Consider the following 18,069-nt stretch of genomic DNA (forward strand, 5'->3'; position numbering starts at 1 on the left):
ATGGCTTACACTATCTGATTATATCCTGATCATGTTGATAGTGGCATCAGAGTCTATTGATACATTACTCTGTTTGGAGAATGGGTGTCTGTGCCCAACAGAGCTCATGATCCTAGTGGATATGTGAGTATATACCCAGAGAAGGAAACAGACCTGTAGACACTTGCATCATCTGTAATCAGCTAACAGGATGTGATGTGCTCCTCAGAGGAGGATTGCTGCTAAAGGTAGCTACAATGTTTCCGTAATAGCCAGTGTTTTCACGTCCATAACACAAATATTTACATGTGAGCATCACTGCCTAAAACATCTACATAAGCAATACGTAAACTAAATACAGTACTTGGTACTTGTAGTATTGAATGCTCATACAGGCATGTCCACTAGTCAGCTACTGGTGTTTACTAATGCCAGCTTTGTGTATGTGGCCATCCTGGGGGAATGTAACCTCTATGCCATGTACACTGCCAAACCCACCTAATACCACACCCCACACATTGTTTGGGATGCAGCTACAGGGGTAAGCTGGAAGGCAGCCCAGTCTACAGCCATGACTGGACTGGACAGTCATGAGGTGTAGGTTAACACATGCATCTCATCATCACAACCAACACATACCCTTACCAGAACACAGTAAGGACACCCACACACACTACCAGAAATCACACACATTCACAGACGCTTCTAAGTATCTGGCCAAACAAGTGACCTCTCAAGCTGGAAGAGACAGACAGCAAAATACACAAACTGTATGACATAGTTTGCATAATTGTGCCACACCTCAGAACACGTGGCTGGAAACATGCCCAACAGTACTCATTTGTGAATGCAAACTCTAGCACTGTATTACACACCAACCTATATGAGGGCATACATATTGTCAGCTGCCTGTCTGCCATGATTAGCCACATACCCATACACTCAGACCACCTTCTGAACTATACACATGGCTCTGGCATATTCCATGTTGTTGTGCAGGACCAGTGATGCAGTAGCCTGGACTGCATGGAAACACATGTAGGAACTGTCAGGTCTTGTAGCCCATGCAGGTATGTCCCAAGGCCTGGGTAGCATTCTGCCAATGGCCAGAATGATACTGCAGTACAGGGAAAAAAGGATTGTATTCCACAATTGTCTAGTGTAGTGGTGCAAGTCAAAGGGTATCCAGTATCTGTCTGTCTGGGATAACATGGTAGACAGACCATGATGCTTTGCCAGACAGGGGCTGCACCTGTCACCCCTGGGAATCTGGATACTGCCTAGGGCTCATGCTTCCCCTATAGTGCCTTCATCATGCACAGTTCAAGTGACAGTCCACTGCTGTTACAGGGACAGCCAAGCAATAAACTGCGGGTCTCACTACACAATGATACATGTCAGAAACACTATATGGACACACATATGTCAATCCCTAACATGGAGAACATATCTGTGCAGTGGCTGAGACATGTTTCAACACTCCAGAGAGCACACCTGCATGACCATGTTATAACACATACCTCACCTCTTGCCCATTATCCTTTATTGGAACACATGGGCCACAGGTGCGTCCATATTCCTGAAGGATATGTACACCCCCATGCTAGTTGCACTTGCATAACTTCAGATGCATTATTCTGAGCAACTACCTTTGTGCCAAAGTGGAATTCAAATTGCACCTTGTGACAGATCACCCACCATGCCTCGGATTTCCCAACTGTCATAATGTGCTATAATGGGGAAGATTAGGTCCGAGACAGAAAACCATAATAATGGCTACTCTCAACTATTCCATTATGAACTGGGAAGACTCCTCATGTACCAACACTTGCGCTCAATGCATGTTGGATTCCATCAACCCCAATGACCTGGATCACAGTAGTCACACAAACAGGGCTAACAGTATGCTACACATAGTCAGTCTCCAATGCCAATGTTATGTTACCTAAGAGCAAAGTGGTGACTGTCATGGCACCCATGCAGATGGACAATGCATGTGCAAATGCTGAATCCTACACAAATGAACCTTAAGCAGTCACATACATGCAGTGATTGTGTCATTGAAACAGAACCAAGATTCAACTAAACACAAACAAAAAGGCAAATTGGTGGCACCATGCTTTAAAACTGTACCACAGAAGGTAGTAACTGTTGCAAGAGGGAACATACATGAGTGTATGTGATCCCTAGTCAGCCTCAGTAAGATGCAGATACACCATATAAAACCACACAAAGCTACTGTGAAACTAATCAGCCACATATTATGAGGCCAAGTACAGAGCATTCTATAGCTGTGTCATTAATCATAATGGCAACGACAAGACCTGCTGTGCTGCACAGCACTATGGCATGGGAAGTACTGCACTTACATAAATAGCACCGGTTCATCCAGATAGGGTCTTGAAGAACCTAAACCTAAACCCACTCGCCCCCCCAACAGGTACACTTAATAATATATCCATGTACACTACAGGGCCCCTGTAATAACAACTATGCAGATACAAGCTGCACTCTCTAAAGCCATGCATACAGCTTTCATGGGACCTGTCAACATCCCAGGTGTATCCTACACAAATATAAGAACAATCAGCTATCCACATACACATAATGTTTAATCATAGCTCCATGTCAGGCTGTGTACACACCGAATGGTGCACAGAAACAGTTATCACATCCCACAAAGGGGGATACACCACTGATAATGGGAAATAGTGCACAACTACCTTGCTGAGTCTGGTCTGTAAGGTCTTGAACTGTGATCAGTGTATTTGATGTACTCAGTACACGTGTAGATGACAGTAGGGTTGATTCACACTGCATATTGCCAGGTCATAGGACACCATCATCCATACTGTGTTCCAGCTACACTCAGTAAATTAGGTGTATATTCCTATGTCACAGGAGTGGTTGGCAACTGGACTGCTGGCAGAACCAACACTACAGAAGGTATCTGACTAATACACACACATCAAACCAGTGCCAGCCACAGTAATACAGGGTTCATTCCTGGTACTCCCCCTCTTTTTTATCTATACCACACAGACTAACACAGAAGGCATCAGCCTATTGATGTTTGCAAATGACTATGAACTAGGAGCAACAGTTGACTCAATGTGTACTGCGTTCAACATACCGAAGGGCCTTTGTGTGTCAGATGTGTGGTGTGTAACGTATGGCCACAATCTGACAGCTAAGTATTGCATTGTCATCCCCTATGTTAAAAACCCTGTACCCATGAACTACCACCTAGGCAGTGGTCAACATAATGGCAATGGTGTGTGTATGGGATGCAGCTGGACAGTAGTCTTTTCTTTGATAGTTACTTCACCACACCAGTCAGGTAGCCGTATGTGGCACTCCTAATCATGACAGGGTGCCATCCAGAAATATAGAGATAATTGCTTAGCCATACTCAACACTCATGTGATCCATAATAGATCAAATATTTAATTTAAGGGTTATTGCCCATGTGTAGATGGCCTACACTGCCCTTCCCAATCCCTAGCTCCACTATGTAGCATGCAGCCTACCCTGAATAAAGCCATGTCCAACCCAGAGGTGTTGGACATGCTACACTTAACACATCCTGATCCCAAATAAACACATTCTTCATGGACATCCACCTTTCTAGTACAAGGATCACAACATGCCTGACAGATCTCTGTCCCATACACTTAACATACTCTTGCCATACTATGCATCCCTGTCCAGTGAAGCTGCACATTGCCTCTCTCTGTGACATGGTGTGATGACCGCATGCCAAATAAATTAGTAACCCTGTGGATCAGTTCTGTGGCACTGCTTGAACTGGCCACTGAAACTTACCTGTCTATTGCTTATAAATGGCTCAGGGCATATAGCCTACTAGATCACTATGACCATACATGCTATAGTTGATATCCAATCCTGCAAATACCATCAGGCTAGCTATTGTCCCATGTGTTACACATGTGCAACACAGGCAATACATGGCAGGATGCTACACAGCTGTACAGTGCCATGTAGATGTATATGGAAAAACACATACATGCTTGCAAGTCTGCAGGGTCACAAGTCATGTCCCTAACGGCTATGTATGACTGCATATGTGACATATACACAGTATTAAGGTTAATTGCATTAATGTGCTCACATCCAGGCATGTGCTGATAGGTAAAGACACCAGGTCAGGCAAACAAATATGCCCATGTCAAGACAACATCCACATGGAGTATGAGCAATGTCATCACATTACACACACATATATGGCGATAACATCACATCACCAGTAAGTGTCACATGTGTGTGACTTATACATGTCAGTGGTGTTAGTGTTAGATTTGCAAAGACTTATTTGTAATCTTAATAAATGTGATACACATGTATGTTCAGCCGTACTTCTGTACTTCTCTGTGAGTTACTGTGACCTGTCTCCATCATTATGTCTTCCAGGTATGCCATGTAGCAGGCTGTCAGCATACAGCCGCTTGGAGGATGAGGTCCTCATCCCATACCTCCTCGACAACCATACCACACTCTTCAGCCATGTGCCACAGGATGCACAGCAGTGGAATGCCCTGTGGGAGGAACTCCACAGGAGGGTAAATGATGTTGGCGGTCACAATCGCACCTATCTGCAGGTGTGCCAACACTGCACTGACTTCATAAGACGGGCAGAATAGCATACTAATGCAATCACCAGGGAACAAGGTGCAACAGGTGGGGGCCACTCACCGAGCCCCCACTCACATGTACCGAGGAGCTACTGGCCAACCTGGGGATACCTGCAGACCTCCAATCACAAGCTTTAGCTGGTATTGTGGAGGTGGGTGTCTCTCAACCACTAAGCCTGGAGTTGCCTGGTAAGTCAGTACTGCACATATAACACAAGTATATTTCACATAGTTACATGTGTTACTGTACAATGTGTAATGTAACATCATATGCAAGGCATGTATGCACACATGCCACATACTATAGTCTGCTACTCTATGTATGCACAGATGTGCATACTCCATAGTATAGTGTATTGTACTGGCTTATGTGCTAACATGGGCATTGCACCCTGTAGCTATCACACAGGTGTGGATAATGATCTTACTGCTGTGACACTCCTGTTTAGGTACCTCTGGCATTTTGCAGTGACAGCAGCCTGTGTCAGGTGAGATTGTTATTATTTACCAGGCTTGATAATGCACAAATCATATTAATTGCATGCTATCGGCCATAACACATGTACACATAATATATGGTGGTCCTGTTAATAGACTCTGGTCAGACCTGCAATGCATCACAGTGGTTACCCATGTGAAACAATTGAAGACTATATGAAACACCTACACTAAACCTTGCAAACTGTCATTGCCAGATGTGTGGACAACTGTGAATACAATGGTGGAGGTGTGTTCACTGTAAGGACAGGTACTAGATATCAGCATTACACATGTTGGGAATACAAACAGTACTGTACAGAGAGCATATGTGTGCACACACTCTAAATGTGTTGGAGCTGGAGTATGACCGGCCCACAGGATACACCCTTGTGGATTATACCCTTGCTATGAATGTCACACAATGTCATGTGCTATCTGACATGTCCATGACATGTAGTGGGCTGACTGCAACACTGCTCAACTATCCTGCAAAACATGATGTCTCACATCCCATACATACCACCCTTTGTTCATAGGTTCATAGCTTCATAGGTAGGTACTAGGCTATCAGCCCAAGGGCCCATGTAAGCCTAGCCAACAAGGTTCCCTGGCTTATGCCACCCAAGAAAGTTATTTTCTTGTGCCACTGTCAAGCAGAGACACAGAAGTGATCCCCGGGGTGTAGTTCCTATTTCCCATCCACTAATCATGATTTTTCTTGAAGAGTGCTAATGAAGAACTTTGCTTGACATAGATGGGTAGCCTCTTCCAGAGTATGGGAAGTCTCTGGGACAGGAATCTATCCCTCCAGCATGTCCTGTTTATTATGGTGACAAGGTTTAGGTCCATAGAGCATGTAGCTCGGAGGGATTGGGATTTCTTTAGGTGTAGCATGTCCAACAGCTCTGGGTTTGACATAGCTTTATATGTTAGGCAGAGATCACCTCGGAGTAGGTGATATGCTATGAAGTAAAGCTGGAGTTTTTTGAGGCGGTCAGTGTAGGGCATTTGTTTGAGGCTAGTAATCATCTTTGTGAGGTACTTCTGTGGCCTTTCCAGCTGCTGCATATGTTTTGTGAGGTACATTCCAAAAGGGGCATTGTACCCTATAATGGGTCTTATGAGTGTCGAGTAGAGGGGAACAATGACCTCTTTTTTCCTGGATGAGAACTCTTTTATGATGAGGTGTGCCACGTAGAAGGACTTCCTGACCATTGTGGCGATGTGACTATCAAAGGAGAGACTACTATCCACCTGGGTTCCAAGGTCTCTTATCACACATTCGGTGTTAAGTAGATTGCTGCCTATGTGGTAGTTCATGGGTACAGAGTTTTCACCAAAGGTGATGACACTGCACTTTTTGGCAGTGAGCTTGAGGCCATGGCTCTGACACCAGGGATCTGTCTCAGTGAGGCCCTTCTGTAGGATGTCCACATCATTTGGGGACTTGACTGTGGCTCCTAGTTTGCAGTCATCTGTAAACATTGTTAGCCAGAGGCCTTTTGTTACCCTGCATAACCCTGTCCTCAGTGGAGCATATGACATCTATAGGTGTATGTCATATGGGATAACACTGACATGTGAAATAAGATGGCCATCACAACCATTGGACAGAACATGTGTACACATGGCCATGGAGGATGGCCAGATACATGAAGCAACAGACACAGTAGAAGTGATGTACATGTGTGTACACCCTGTTGTACATTGGCTCGACAAAATACAACTATGGCCTTTGTGTAATGGTGATACTGCAGACGTAAAACACTAAACATCATACAGGCCTGTGCACAGCTTGTGTAGGCATAACATGACACCACCACATAACATGACTTGAACATCTTGAGTGTGTCACGACATGAAAGCCTTCGCCTATACAGTATCCAAATACATACATGTGTTGCACAACATACACATACAACCACATCAGGCCACAGATACAGTACATTCACCTTGCTGGTGTCAGACATCACTGTCATGCCTGCTCCTCATGTGTGTGAGGTACACAGATGGCATGTGGGACATAGAGTACTGCTAAGTTAGCCATGTGTGGGTAAAGCTGCCAGGCATCAGTAATATGGTTGCAGATGTGCAGGGATGTCATCCGTATACCCTTGTGTGATCTGTGTCACACATTCCACATTAGGGTTTAGTGTGTATACACCTCAGTGACATGGGTCACATTCCACATTAGATATGTATTGTATGTGAACATAGTCATGGCTATGAACTGTGTCAGTAACTCACACTGTATAGCAATTGTGAAGCCACATGATGCCCTGTTATGGCTATGCACATCAGCTCAATGTGCAGTATGTCACTGCATATTTGTAGGGCAGACAGACAACATTGCGTCAGCTGAAGGTCCAAATTAGTATAACACGTCCCTGCACTGGGACACCATTACCTTTCTGTAGATTGGAAAGGACACCATAGTGTTACACATGTATGCATGTCATTCAACACGTCAGCAGAAGACATGTCATACTACATGTGATTGGCAAGGTCATACGCCACACACCAGGCCAGTGTACTGTAAACCTGTGCTGGTCTAAGGCACCATTGCAAAGTAGTGACAGCCATGTCAAACATGTGTATACAGCCACATGCACAATGTCTGTAGACTCAGCTCAGGGGTAGGTGGAATAATGTTGAACAGACATGACTGCTTTGGAGGAGATATTCAAGCTAGGGCTCAGGCAAACATAGTATTCAGTCGACATACACTTCTGCTCATGTCCTCACACATAGGGGCGGTGGCCAACACAAAGCATCAGTGGCAGATGTACAAACGTCAGCGATGGTCTGTTAACATGTGGTGTATATTGCACACACCATGGCAGTGCGGTGCAACAGTGCAAAGTGCATGCATTGTGTTGCAGGTATGGGGCATAGGCTACTAACACAAATGGTGCAATACAGGTATGTATGCTAACCACCACTATAATTGTGTAAGGTGCATGCTGTCTGCTATAACACATGCATGCTGTTGTATGCAACTCAGGGATGTAATATAACTACCACTATAATTGTCTAAGCTGAATGCCATCTGCCATATCACCTGCATGTAGCGTGTGTCTGTGTGGTATAACTTGTAATGTACAGTTCTTGTCTGCCCCTCACAGGTGTTGATGTAGGTGCATTGCACTCCTGCAGTACACCTGATGTTAGTGTTCCCACAGACTCTATCAGTGATGATGACAGTATGATTGAGGCACAGGCAGGGTTATCAGGGGCTGAATCTGTGCCATTGGTTGCCATTCCACATGTATCCCCCTCATCCTCACACACAGTTCCCCTGCCTACACATACCCCATCACCACCGGCCATAGAGGAAGGACAGTTGGCAGCTGGTAGCATGGAACATGGAAGTGTGGTGACTATGGAAGGTGTGCCTGCACACCATGATCCCAGTCAACTGACTGGTGATGTCCCACACAGGCATATGCCCAGAGCTGCTCTTAGGAGGACCACTGGCCAACATGCCCCTGTGAGACAAAGCACATCAGCTGGAGTCACCAGACGCATGTTTCGGGCTGTAATGGAGGCACAGGCAAAACAGCACAGAGATGGTCTGAGGCTTCAGAGGGCTGCTGTCCGTTCATTAACTGACAACATCCAGGCACTTGCAAATGCTCACCATCATCTTGCAGATGTTTTGGATAAACGATTGGGTGACATGGTGGGAGTCCGTAACCATGGCATGTCAATCCTCGGGTGTTGAAAGTCTGTACTGGAACATCTGGTGGGAGTGAGGCATCGGGCACGTGGACGTAGGCCAGCTACATCATCAGTTGAAGGCCTACGTGAACATGCTACTGCAAATACCCGCTCCCATAGTGGAGGTAGCAGCAGCAGTGCAGCTGGTGCTGTGCAGTCCACACCAGGACACAGCAGGCCATGTGCACGTGGTCCTGGATGGTCCCAACAGGGACACGATTCCAGTGGACGTGTCATCAGACAGTACCCAATCTGGACCTCTGCCTGGTAGTGCCTGTGCAACCCCTGGCAGGTGCAGGTCACGTGGCCATGGCCGGACACCGTGAACTGTGAAACCTGCCTTGTACAGTCTGCAGCTGTCAATAATACCCCTGTGTAGGCCAGCCACATGCCAGACCTGTGTGCATGCATGCACACACACACCGGAAACAAATCTAGGGCACCTCAATGCACATACACGCATAACATCCACACATGCCCAATGATATTACAGGCCCTAACACACACACATGATGTCATCCAATGGTGTAGCCTAGGCCTCTGGCAAACATTATCACCCTGTGCATATGATGATTCCTGTGCAGGGACATGCTAATATGGTCTGATGCACAGGGTGAACATACTAGGTAGACAATGTAGATTAATATTGTTGAGTAGTGTTGACAGGCAGCAGGCATACCATGTATTACAGTTTTAGAATGCATTTTGTACGTTTGACAGTATGTATCATGTGTAACAACACTAACAGCATGTTGATCTTGACGTTCTGCCTTCCTCTTTCAGGTTAGTTGCATGTGCCAGGGGATGTCAGTGTTTGCGGTTAGTGTCCCATATGTACATGTTGACTACTCACAGGTCTGTATGACAATACCTGCATGCACTTTGTAGCTTACACATCACAGTTATAATCTCCCATGTTTCAATTATGTTTACTGTTCTAAAGCTCCAAGAGCATGATAGCTGTGTAGTAAGCTACTGTGTTCAGAACCATCACATCCATAGTGGGTGACATAACAGGTATAGTTACCTGGAGTGGGGAGGAGGTAAAAGAGTGGTATGGTGGATGACAAGGGTAAAGGCCAGCGTAAACAGTGGCTTCTCATTGGGAAGCAGTAATACCCACTGCCATGACAGCATGCAAACACAGACACACTCACACACTCATGGATTTACAGACACAGTATCACACACTCTGACACACACACAGTTGCCAGTGTTTGGATGAGAACCCCTGCCTATGTGCATATCATCATTATAGTACAATGGAATTACAAGACATGCCACAGAGATTACACATGTACAGGTAGTCGGAATGGCCTAAGCTCGAGGACATCAACAAGGGATACAGTGCAGTGAGTGTATGTGGGGTGGGGGGTTCATCAGTAGGCTATGTAACAACAGGTCACATCCCAGGGTGTACATGTTAACAGGTGGTTAGAATGCCCATCTAAGATTGATAATATCAACAGGAATACTACTGCATTGAGTGGATGGGGGAAGGTGGCATTAACATTTCACTATGGTAAAATACAGCCTCACTCCAGAGACCAGACAGTCTCACACACACACACACACACACACACACACACACACACACACACACACACACACACACACACACACACACACTGTGGCATTCACAAAGATATACACCTATGTCACACACATACAGACACTTGACATGTGTGAGGTTCAACCACTTGCATATGCCTATCCTACACTTCACTCTGTACTAATGTCAACAACAGTGTTCAGGAGAGTGAAAACATGTGGGATGTATTCCCAACCATACGTGGCATATATGGACATACACACACCCACACGTGCCAGTACTGTGAATCAAACACCTGCCTATTTCATGATAGGTATTACAGAAGTACAGCACTATTGCATTTGCTACAAAGCTTACTGACTCTTTCCTTTGCCAACTGTGCTGATTTATGCACAATATATGCACAGGGGAGGTATTACTGTTACAGGTGTTAAGAGGTTTGCCTTCAGTGTCACCCTTATGCATTCTACATTGTCTGTCTTCCACTTCAGTTAACAAAACCTGACCTTAACAGTTAACACAGGTTATTGTAGGAATGGTTGTAACACACCAGTGAGCTGTCCTCAGTAATCATTCATCTGCAAAGTAGCTCCATCACTTAGTAGTCATGTCCAAACATATGTCCATACCTCATGTATAGCTTACTGTACTTAGAGCATATCACCATATACAGTTGGCAATATTGAGGCTGTACTGCAACAGCATGATGTACTAAGACAACAGTCACCTTCAAACATCAGACACTGCACACACATGGAATCTACACAAACATCAATACATGTACACATATGCAGTCTACATCAGTAAGTGCACTAGTAGGTCAAGAGGATACATTCCACACCTTCCGCACATCATATGTGAAACATAGCTGAGCATTACACCATAATGGATGTTGTATTCATGTACTGGTAGAACACAACCACCTTCACCGAGTAGCCAAGTGTACATATATGACAACAGCACATATCAGCAAGACACACACAGCATTATTCCATGTCATGCTCCTACAAACTGTTACTTGACAGTGCCATGGTGAAGCCAGGGCAATGTAATGGTCAACAGTGAGCACATCATATTTGCCACATACACCTCATCTTTACTGGAAGAGTGCCAGCAATGTGCTCTGTTAGGCTAGGCAGTACACTCATTCAAGCATGTACGAGGTCTGTGGCTTATAAACATCTCACCCCGGCATGTAGTGGCTATTGTGGTACTAAGGCTAATGTCCAGACAGCACACAGCATGAATGGCTTGCAATTGTTGACATGGGGTATATGTAGGAGCTGTGGCCACACATGGCTGTACATGTCATGAACATATCACCTGTGACTACTCAGGAACATACAGAGCAGAGCTGGATTTCCCTGAGTCTGTCAATACAGTCCTTGTGCAGGTCCTATGATCCTGTTATTTGGGTATGTTTGTAGGCATTGCATTAAGTGGACATGTCTAATGACATACATGCCACATGGGGTGTTGTATGATATGATAGGTGTCATGGGTGACAAGAGAGAGGGAATATTACCTCTGTTAACATAGATATCAAACCTTATGTACTGTTAGCATGCTATCTGCCATGTGCATGTGTGTAATGATTGTAGCCACCTGTATGTAGAAAGGATAACAAAGGCTATGGTAATGTCATTTATGTTGTATGAGTGTGGGATGTATATATCCAGGGCAGGTACAGTTAGGTCATATCCAACCATGAGGGTGTTGTTTACTGGTGTACAGCAACAGTTGACTGAGTTAATGCTGACAACATCTGAAGGACCCTGGTATGTGTACAACTGAGCTGGTTACAAATAGTGGTATTATTGCATTGCATAACACATTATGCAGCTGTGTCTGTACATGGGTACTTTGCACAGTTGATGTAGGCCTAGGTACAGTCCACCAATTGAAGGTTATCTGGTGGTCTACCATACTATGTCATACCACATATGGATGTGTGTTGGTAGTCTGGGGACAAGGTGGTGTATGTATATGAGGATACAACCTAGAATGCCGCTTTTGCCACTGTCAACTGTACTTGACTCATCTGTGATGAGTTATGTTGGAGTAATGGTCTTTACATGTGAGTAGCCTTTATGAATATGTGGACACCACCACCTGGAATGGTCCATACCACTGTTATGGCCCACATGTCTGGATCAGAGTTATATGGTGGTAGTGCAATTGTGCACTACAGAGCCTTCAGCCAGGTGTTCCTCACTGCACAGATGTCAATATTCCCCATTGTAGGTTCTAAATTGAGCAAATGGATTACTAAAGTCACACATCTAGCACTGGTTGGCATAAGCATCCAATGCAACTGTCTTGTAGGTGTCAGGGTGTTACTTCTGTGTGTAGGACATTTGCCATGGAATGCGGCTTTATGGGTAAATGTGACCTAGGTATTATCCACACACACGTGAAACATGGATGCATGTGCTCTGTGTCAAAGGCTTGTCATTCAGTCATGACAGCTCGGAATGATAGACACTGGACAACCTCATAATAACAGCAGGACATTGGCTCATTGTTTTGGTCTAGCAGTTGCCACTTATACCATGACATCACTGCGAGTGGCAGTAATGTGCTTGGGAGCAAACGCCTCATGTAAGGTGACAGACAGCAGCAGAAATTGTGTATATGACCAACGTGAGATATACTTAGGGTAGCAGTCCTGCTAATAATGACATCTACTAACACAGCCGGGAGAGGTCATCTTGACACCTGCACCTCAGTACCATTATACAATGTGGCTCATACATTATGCTTGCACATGCCACTGTTCCACGTATAATGCCGCTGTCCACAACCTGCTATCAATGTATGCCTTTCAGGGCAGCAAAGTGTGTGACACATGCTTTAGGTAGCATCTGCCTGTGTCCCCCAGTTAATCTATTGTCTGTCACGCCCACACATGCATGATTGTGTATACTTAACATATATATGTCAGTACTTCATGTACATGTATGCATGTGTATCACACAGCACAGACACAGATATATCATTTACGGGCCACATACAGGTATCAGGTAGTAAACCAGTATGATGTGCATATATACTAACAGGTAAGATGTGTATAGCTGTACACCTGTGTGTTTACAATAGGAGTCCATTACAATGTGTTCTGTAAATATAAGTGTATGAACATGCACACTGTGGCCTTCTGTGGTTAGAATCGGAGTGCATCCCAAACAGCCCTGTGCTACTAAGTGTATGACCGTACCCACTGCCACCTTGTGTAATTTTAGTCAATGCAATCCAACGAGCCCTTTGTTACTAAGTGTATGAGCATGCCCAGTATAACCTTGTGTAGTGATAGTAGCTGTCCATTCCACAGATGGGCATAATCTCTGTGGCACATCTCGTAACTGAGTAGTACTGTAATAGTGATCTGTAGATAGGCAGGAGTTCTGATCCCACCACTAGCAACTGTGTGTGTGTATGTTTGTGTGTATGACAGCAAATGCCTGAGTGTATGTGTCAGCAAATGGCTGAGTGTGTTTGAGTGTGTGTGTCTCAGCAAATGCCTGAGTGTGCGTGTCAGCAAATGGCTAAGTGTGGTTGTGTGTGTATTTGTGTCTGCATCCTGTCATGACAGCGGGTTTTGCTGCATTCCAAAGAGATACCACCTTTTGCACTGGCCTTTATCCTTGTCAACTGCTAAACCTCTCTCTTCCCCTCTCCCCACTGCAATTAATCAGTCCTGTGATGTCACCCAGCTCAGAAGTGGAATCAGAGTAAGTGTAATTGTATGTGTTCTGTGGCACATACCCAAACTGCATACTGCTGCACTAGTTCCCTTTACATAGGCAAGATGTGTATGCACAATACTGGCAGGTGTGTGCATGTTTGTGTGTGTGACTACCCTGTGGCCAGGCATATACATATGTAATGACTTTTAGCACACAATTGTAGCCATCTGTGGTGACTGGTGTCTACAAAGTATTACATAGTTAGGAATGGTAAAGAATACACAGTCAGGCACAACTACAGTTGGGTATGTTATTTTCCTGTGCCACTGTCGAGCAGTGACACAGAAGTGGTTGCCGGGGTGTACGTCCATACCCATCATTCCCCCACCCAAACTCTACAATCCCTGGGGTAGATTACATTAGCCATCATTCCCCACTCCAAACTCCACATACACAACAACTATCCCTTCTCTGGTGACCTGATTAAGATTTGAATGTCATAACACAAGAGATGCCCCTGTTTTGTGTACATGTCAGTTCCTTTGGAACCCTTCTGTGTCACAAAGAGTGTTCAGACATGTGTATGTATATATATATATATATATATATATATATATATATATATATATATAGATGGCTATAGCTGTGTCTGTGTATATGCATATATATATATATATATATATATATATATGTGTGTGTGTGTGTGTGTGTGTGTGTGTGTGTGTGTATATACACATCCCGTAGATATATATATATATATATATATATATATATATACATACACACACACACACATATATATGTATATATATATATATATATATATATATATATATATATATATAGATATGTATATATATATATTTATAGTTATGACAGTTGTACAGATGTAGACTTGTCTTTGTTGTTTCATGAAGTACAGTACATTCAAGGGTACTGTACATATGTACACAAAGTGACTGCCCCATTTGTTTTCAGTACTGTGGAAAACCTGTAGTAAGATGTGCATTATAAACTCCATGCAACATGTATACAACCCAGATGGCTTAGTTGTATGTCCAGTGACCTCAGTGTGCAAGGTCTAGGGTTTAAGACCTGCAAGCCTTGTTGATACTGTCAATTAGGACTGAATAAGACACTTGTAAGCGGGTGTGTTTTCTTGACACTAAGCAGCGGGTACACGCAGGTAACAGACATGTACAACTCGCAGTACACTTGAAATGCCCTTCTTTGGCAATCCTGCTGATGTCATCCACCTACGAATACACCTCTGGGACTGTTGTAACCCAGTAATCTTGTGCTGTAACTGCGTAATGCTGTAGTGTGATAAACTAGTTTGGTAGGTGTTCTAATCCCAGACAGGCCAACTGTGTGTGTGTGTGTGTGTGTGTGTGTGTGTGTGTGTGTGTGTGTGTGTGTGTGTGTGTGTGTGTGTGTGTGTGTGTGTGTGTGTCTGCCTGAGAAAGAAACTATGCTTTTTAGAGTATGCACACTCTTTGCAATTCACATACTCACCTTTGGCAATTCTGCTGATGTCACCCACCTAGCAATACACCTCTGGAACTACTGTAACCCAGTACTCTCCGTAGTGCATGCTGTAACTGCGTATTGCTGTAGTGTGATAAACTAGTTAGGTAGGGGTTCTATTCCAAGACAGGCCAACTGTGTGTGTCTGTCTGTCTGCCTGAGAAAGTAACAATGCTTTTTAGAGTATGCACACTCTTTACAATTCACATAACCACCTTTGGCATTCCTGCTGATGTCACCCACCTAGAAATACACCTCTGGGACTTCTGTATCCCAGTAATCTCCGTAGCACATGCTGTAACTGCGTAATGATGTAGTGTGATCAACTAGTTAGGTAGGGGCTCTATTCCATGACAGGCCAACTGTGTGTGTGTCTTTCTCTGCCAGAGAAAGGAACAATGCTTTTTAGAGTATGCACACTCTTTACAATTCACATAACCACCTGTGGCAATCCTGCTGATGTGACCCACCTAGTAATACACCTCTGGGACTGCTGCAGTCCAGCAATCTCTGTAGCATGTGCTGTAACTGCGTAAGGCTGTAGTGTGATAGGTAGGGGTTCTATTCCAAGACATGGCAGGTGTGTGTGTGTGTGTGTGTGTGTGTGTGTGTGTGTGTGTGTGTGTGTGTGTGTGTGTGTTTGACAATCAAAGCCTGTGTGGAGGTGGCTATGAGTGTCCAACCACTGGACATGTTGGGGAGCGGAGTTTCTAGTTTTCCTATATGGTGCCCGTATTATATGTCATAATGTCCACCTCATGAGTTGTACAGATGTCAATCAGCCAAGGGACTGTGTTGGCAAGTCATACCCACACATCTGGCAAAAGGCCTGGTGAACAAAGTATGCAACCCTACTATTATCCGGAATACGTTCTGAACCCATGTGTCATACACAAACACACTTGCCTAGAATATCCCACTATGTTGCTAGTACCCTGCACATTGATGACAGATAGTAGGCATGGTGTGATTGCAGTGGGCTGCAGAGGGCATAGCACCCTATACAGCAGTACAATAGGCACATAATTGCGGACAATGTGCCTTCACTATGTTCCCCACTGGATGCCTGCAACATATGTGGTGCCATCAAATGTGATCCACAGAGGCCATACAATGCCTTACACACGTGCCCTGCATGGACAGATGCCACTGACACCAGGGAATACCTGTATCACGCTATCAATGCAGATGCAGGGTCAACCTGCTGTCTATAAGCAGGTCCTGCCACACCAGGCCAGTATTGGCATATCTGAGGATAACAGTCTGTGAACACAAAATGTGCCAGCCAAACCAGGTACACTTGTACATGTCACTGTACATTATTGTGGGGAGTGCATATCCCAGGCAATGTCCATGTCAGGGACTATCAAACACAGACATGGCATGCATTGCAAAGCAATGGCCATACACAATAGTAAGCAGGATGACAAGACAGGTCATACAATATCCATCTGTGTAGGACATTGCAGACACTACACCCCTCTACCACACTGCAAACCGCTGTTGGGTGGCGTGATGCCAAGGATTACCCCTCACCCAGCCTTGTACAGCCATATTGCACAGCCAACCACTACACACCCATGAAGCAATGCACACATCCATATCAATACTGGCACCTTACATCTGTGTGTGTGGGGTTTGATGCTCCCAACCACAGTCACACCCAGTATAACTCCCATTGGCATACCAACTGATGTCAGACACATTCATATGCCCTAGCCCATAGAACCTCTGGATATCCCCTGTGGTGCATGTAGTACCTGTGCATTACTGCAGTGTGGCAAACTAAGTAGTTAGGAAGTGTATTTGTGGGCCTGGCAAAGTATGGCAATGTATCTGAGTCCCTTAGAGAGTGTGGATGTGTTGACAATGACATCTGCTCATGTGGACAGCCATGTGTGCTACACCTAATGTATGTCTACTACATCTCTGTTGCAGATGTCGCTCACCAGCACACATATATGTTCTTACAGCACACCAACATGTCAGCTTTGTGGCACATGGAGTAACTGTATGCACTTGTAATAGTAATGGCTAGTCAGTCAGGAGTTTGAACCCCTGTACTGGTAGGTGTGTGACAGACGATGCTTAGGTTTTAGTCACCAAGCCCTTCTCTGATGTACGTTGCCTCTGTCTGTCCCTCCCACATACTCTCTGGTGGATGTGGAGTTGTACACCTGCTCAGTAGCAGCTTGTGTTTTGTAAGTAATGGTCATGATCAGGTGATGGCCTCTGTACCTATTGCAGTCCTCCTCTAGCTGACTGCATGTGGAACAGCTGTGGTGATGCTGTGGTGATGTTCCCATAGCCAATCACATGGAAACACAGTACAATATCTAGGAACATCATGTTGGTGTTTGCCCATGACAGTTGCTATGAGTGGAACCTGGATCTGGTGTTTGGTAAACAGCATCACAGATGATATCTGGATATTCCTCAAACAACATACACAGTGGAAAATAGCCTAAAGACA

Source organism: Protopterus annectens, chromosome 3.part1 (assembly GCF_019279795.1).
Source record: "Protopterus annectens isolate FY-2018-M chromosome 3.part1, PAN1.0, whole genome shotgun sequence".
Lineage (NCBI taxonomy): Eukaryota > Metazoa > Chordata > Ceratodontiformes > Protopteridae > Protopterus > Protopterus annectens.